We start from the raw sequence: 6,527 nt of genomic DNA on the forward strand, positions 1-6,527 counted from the left end.
ACACATTTCCGTGTATCCCGTAGGATATTGGCTTCAAACATTGTCGTTTCCATAACATGTGCATACTTTCAAGTGCCGTCTCTTGTTAAATGATAACGATACGTGTTCTAAAATCTTTCTTGAAGAAATTTTTCTTAAACTTTGATATTCGGGTTCTTGGAACGAATATACACATGACTAAAAAGATTTTATCATTTTCCAAAACTGAATTTGTAATGGTACCACAGAACCACCAGACGAGTTTCTATATTTTGGAAAAGATTTTACAACTCGTCCAAAACTTGTCCATGACAAGTTGGTCCTGAAATTCATACGTCTTAAGTGAAGTGAGTTCACTTACGATGTATCTCATCAGTTTCAAAAATGTATAATTCCATGAGTTTAAAATAAGCATCGTTCCCAAGTTCCTTAATACCAATCATAGCTTTAAAAGTTATAAAATCATGGCTTGACATGTCTTAACAAGTATCGTTTTCACTCAACAAGTATTGCATACAAGAGTATGAATCTCATATCACATAACTCAAAAGTTGCTTCTCTCTCTCATGATAACATACTTAACTTCGAAGATGAATTCTTTCCTTTTTAAACCGATATACATACTCACAATACCGCTTACATATCCATAGGAAATCCTTGGACCTCTTGACATTAATTTGTTCCTCTTCTTCGGAACACTGAACTTGATTCTTCACATCATCTCATTCGATTATCGCTTAAGGGTTAATACCTTTCTGAAACTGGTCATCATTCTTGATGCTTCGATTATTACTTGAGTCTCAAGAGGTAACCGTCTGAATCTTACATGTTTTCCAATATCATCATTCATGCATCCTAACCCATCCACATATGGCGACACTTGTCTTTCTCATCTTACCAAGGTAAAGATACATACTTTAAACTTTTACCTTAGCCAATGCTGACTATATAAACATTCATACTTACTTATCACATCGAGAAATCCTCGCTTGTCTTGTGATGCTTCTTGTTAAACTTGTGTTACCAACCGAATATTCTTCACGAAGATTCTTTCATACTAAAATTCTATGGCGCTACTCTGATCTCCACCGGTTGGCTCAAATTAATACTCTAATCCGTTAGAGCAATTGAGACTTCAATTTATGCTTATCACTTGAATACTTACTTCTTGAACTATTCTCAAGATTTTCCATGTTGCAACCAACCTCGCAACCTTACACTTATCTTATGCTCATAATACTTGAGTTGGGGTAACCCTTCGTTCTTGCTGGTTGCATTTACCATACATATCATACTTGAACTTGTTTCTGAGAAAAACTCGAATCCATTTTACAAACTCATCTAGCACTTGAACGTATCCTTCTTGAACATCTACTCCTTGTACCTTCGCATCCTCGCATACTATATTTTGCTTAATCATACCAATGCTTGCTCGTTAAATTTTTCTTTTAAAGAAAACTTCATAAACTAACGCACGGGTCATTGACGTTGATGATTTTCTACTATATACAAATATCGATTTTAAGCCCCGGTTGTTACTCTGAAATTATAGAACGAGTTGATAACACATACGTGTCATCAAACCTAGACTCTAATAAGTCTAGCCCGCTCTACGAGTGTAGTAGCAAACCGGTCTCTAGAAAATCTCTTGTGAATTTTCAAATTGTCAACTTCAATCACCCATACGCGTAAATCTTTCTAAAATCCCTTAAATTTTATAGTTCAACATCATACCGAGTCTTAGCAAGTCTATTAAGCAAACATAGGTTCGAGCGACACGTCATAATTCCACGAAATCTGTGAACCTTGTGATTTCTCATAACTTTGCACCGCTTTAACTTCTTGCTTCATACTTCATGCATAAACATCTGCGACTTTCCTTCGAAACGCCGGAACTTCTATACTCTTGATCTTGACTCGTTCTTAATTCTTAACACATTAATTTCCAAAGCTACCTTAAACCGTATCGATTTCGTTGATAATTGCCCATGCCTTTTTCCTTGGAAATCTTAGGATATGATATGCATTCATTACTTGATGTCAGAAAAGATTTTCATCTCATAAAAGGTTATTATGAAAACATCTCTCCAATAATCATTGCAAACCATAGGAACGAACTAATAGGTTTCCTAAAAACGGAAAGTTTCGTCCCAGGCTTGCTATTGGTGAGCTTCTCGAACTCTAGTTTTTCAGAAAACATTCTTTGCATAAAATTTCTTATTCTCAAGTATACAATGCACATCATTCATTCCTATCTTCGTGAAATATTCTATAACATATGCACGGCAACATCAACCTTTTTCGATACAATTCTTGGCACGTCGGAAATCAATGCTTTAATCCTGGTAACATAAAACTTTCTCCACTAAGAATAATTTTCCTCATTACATTGCCACTTACACAACTTTCCGAACATACATGTCCTTAGCTTCATTCATATAATACTATTCCTGAGAGCCCGCTGACTCCGTCAACATATGTCGACTTCTCACCATCTTGAAGCCTTGTTCTGACATCCCAGAATATCATAAACCCGTTCCAACAACAACTCTTACCGAAACTTTCGGTCATGCTTAGAGATATATCCAACTTCGTCACTTACGGGTACATGAAGTATTGCTAACATCTTACCCGACATGTTTGGAACTTCCTTCATAACATGTCTAACATTTTCGGAGGATTCACACTTCTACTTACTTAGTTCACCGGCCACCCTTTTGGCACGATCAAACTTCTTCATCACATACTTCGTTCCTCCTGGGTCCTATTCAGCTCTCAGGCATCTGTTCTAATCGTTGAATGCTAAATTGAGTTGATCAGGCTCAACTAACAACAACAACTAGAACATTTACCCGGAACCCAATGGTCCCACTTCCTTTGTTGTAATTTAATGACCCCAGGCTCGGTCTAAATCAACCTGCTCTGATACCAATTGTAACACCCATACCAGACGTATCTAGAAAGTCTAGCACGTGTGTTGAATTTAGTACTGGATACATTAAAATATACAACTAAAAAGAAGGTTTCGAAAGAATTTACATACAATAAAACGCGTTCGTACAATAACAATACATCATAACTTGTCTAATTGAAAATAATACATCCTTGATATCCATGTTCTTCATGCTTTAGTACGAACGAGCTCTTGCTGAAAAATCCTTCCGGCTGCTACCTTGACGTCCAATCTAATATCTGAAACAAATAAGGATTGGGATGAGACATAATGTCTCAGTGAGTTCCCCTAAATCCTAGGCTAAAGGTAACCTCAGGGGAAACCTACGGTCACCACGTGTCTACATTACAACCTGACGGTTGATTATACGTGTGTGGTCATGCTTTCCTAGACGGTAGTGCATGCTAGACCCGTCATAGGCTTATCTCACTTGTTATAGGCTTCTCTTCCTATACGTGTCATGGCGGTCGAGAGGGAACCTAAACCGCTTTGCCAAGAATACGATCTATGTATCAAGGCCTAAGCATACCATAATCATGACACGATTCTAAACCTGACGATTAGGAGAAACCTAAGATTGTCACCGACATCATATTTCTTTTCTAGCTTCTATTTGCCTGAGTATGTTGTATCTAACAACATGACCTCTCTTATCTCATAAGTGGTTCTTTCTAACTTACTACTTCTTGACGAAGTACGCCAAGTCTCTATGACATAACATATACATGAATAATAAATATGCATAGTCAGCTTCATTGATTAAGTTAGCGTGTAACAAACATTTTATCTGAGTTCATTTTACGGATTAGTTCCGAGTGGAGTAACCCCGGAAGTTCATCCCTTACTACCGGTGAAAATGCTTTGCAATAGCGCACCGGACTCCCTTAGTGAACGTGCGGGTCCCTTACGGCTTGCCCCATTCCCCTAGGAGAACCTTTTATATCCAACCTTGGAAGGTATATAAAAGACACGACACTTTAACTTAGTGAAATGCGGTTCCCTTTCGGCTTAACCATTCCCCTTGGGGAACCCCTTGAACCCAGCCTTGGAAGGAATTCAAGAGACATAACACTCTTATTATAATCTTGGTCTTATGAATGTATGAAGGTTAAACCTAATTATACTATCTCTTTTACCTCGGATCCTTGAACGATCCCACTTGAGGTAAACTAAAGACTTACGTAACTTACTTTGTGAATGGATATGAAATCGATTCACGTCTCGCCATACTCGTATGGCCCTTGCTTCTTCAAGAAGATAATACTCTTAAAATTAATATGCGAAGAGCTTAACTTCACGTCTTATCATTCCAAGGATTCTTGCTAACTAGCTAGTTCTCGACGACTATGTCGAGGCTCTAGTTTTCCCTTGCTGAATGAACATCTTGCTACCCCATTTCATATCTTGTCATACCTATCATTCTCTCATGTACCAAGCATATCTAAACATGTTTAATACTTGCTTCATTCATAAGAAAACTCCTTTAGAAAATCATCATATAGGACCTTGGTTTGAGGGGTTTACTTTTATAAAAGACTGCACAAAAAGATCCGGAACGAAAAACACCGAATCTGCCAGAACGAGCAAGCAGCACCAGAAGGCACCACTTTCTCGCCATGGCGAGCAACTTTACTGGGGAGGCGAGTACCTACTCGCCATGGCGAGTAGGAGGCGAGCTGATCATGTGTTCTGCTGCTTCTGCTTGCTGTGGCGAGCAATAGCTCGCCGTGGCGAGTTGTGACAGTCCAGAACCCCTAAAAATGGTATTTTTGACCCAAAAACCTCAAACCAAGTGTCTCTAAGCATATTGGTACATATTTGATCATAGGATACTTATAAAACACTCATATAGCAAGTATTAACATGTTTAGCAAGCATGGCAAGAAAATGGGCTACTAACATAATACATAAACCCTAGAATTTTCATAGCTTTCATAATAATCTAACATGGCATAAACATGATCCCAAAGGGTAGGAAAACTATCTATGGAACTCACCTAAGACAAGTTCATGAAGCATCACAAAGTTCCTTTCCCAATCAAGCCAAAACCCTAGCTTGAACACATGCTTCCTTGACTTAGACCAATCCATCTTATTGCTCTTTCTTGCAATCCAAGAACCATGATTCTTGATCTTGAAGAAAACCTAGCTTGAAACCTCTTCCATCATACCATGAGCCAAACCCTAACTCTTGACTTCAAGACAAAACCAACTTCAAGGTTGTTTCTTGCTTAACCTTCCATTCCATGTAGTAATACCCACAAGAGTTCCAAAACAACAATAAAAAGTCCTAGCTTCTTATTCCAATCCAAACCCTAGATATTGAGTCACTCCTTGAGAGGAGAAGTGAAGAAATCAAGCACAAAACAAGCTTCATAAGTCTAAGAGATCAAGAGAGAACTTCATGAAATCACTTGCCATGGAAGAAAGAAGATTTGGAAGTTTTGGTGAAGAGAAAGAGAGAAGGGCGTGAGCTTCCTAGAGAGAGAGAGAGGAGAAAGCCTTGCCAACAAATCTAGAGAGAGAAAGGATAAGAAATTATGAAAATATCTTAGCCAACATCTTATAAATATCCTTCTCCATGAAATTACCTTTTTACCCCTGCCTTTAACGTATTCAATACGACTCTGTTACTTCATCTGTATTAAGCTGACGTCTCATAAAATATTTTCCATTAACTTACTTTTCCTTAAGTATAATTCATCTGACACGGTCAAAGGGTAATACACCGATACTGTCAGGCGGGATATTACAGTAACTTTGTTCCTCCATGTAACAATAAATTAGTTCTTTGGGAGGCTTCAATAATTTATTTATTGTGAAGTACAAAGCTAACATTGATTCCTTGAATCATAAATTATGAAATATACTTTTGGCTCCCCCAAAATGCATGATTGAAACCACATTATTGTAGAAAATTTAATAACAATAAAATTCAACTATCATAATCATGCTATAAACCAAATATTCAATTTCAAATGAAATAAACTTGAATCTTATATATAGGAGAGAAAAAATCATGTCAATATTGATTCACTACATGTGAATATAAATATTTAGCCATTTATTGTAGAATCAATATTTCTCAAAATTAAAGAATCAAACCTTTGTATAATATACTACCAAATTGAATCACAAAAGTTGAGATTCATTATTAAAATACAACAAATCTTCCACAAATATATATAATAACCAAATATATAGCATTTATTTATTTATTTATTTATTTTTTATAACTAAATACAAAGTTATACACAAAAATTATGTGTATAACTTAAAAGGGAGGATATAAAAGTTTTGCTAAATAAAAATATATTTTCACAACAAATCAATTCAATTTGAATCTTTATTTGCGAACAACATATTTGCATTTGTTGTTACAATGATCAAATAACCATACTCAATAATTCAAAACAAATATTTGTATACATGACATTTATATGTGCATATCGATAATGGATTATAAATAACTTTAAATCAAAATCCACACATAAATTTCCCAAATTACATGAAAGCACAACCATAAAAATAAAATACTTATTTGTCATCAAAAGAAAACACAAATATTGACCAGAAAAATTTGATGTACATATCT

The sequence above is a fragment of the Medicago sativa genome, chromosome 6 (genome assembly GCF_051527215.1).
Source record: "Medicago sativa cultivar Bolivia chromosome 6, Bolivia_mono, whole genome shotgun sequence".
Classification (NCBI taxonomy): Eukaryota; Viridiplantae; Streptophyta; class Magnoliopsida; order Fabales; family Fabaceae; genus Medicago; species Medicago sativa.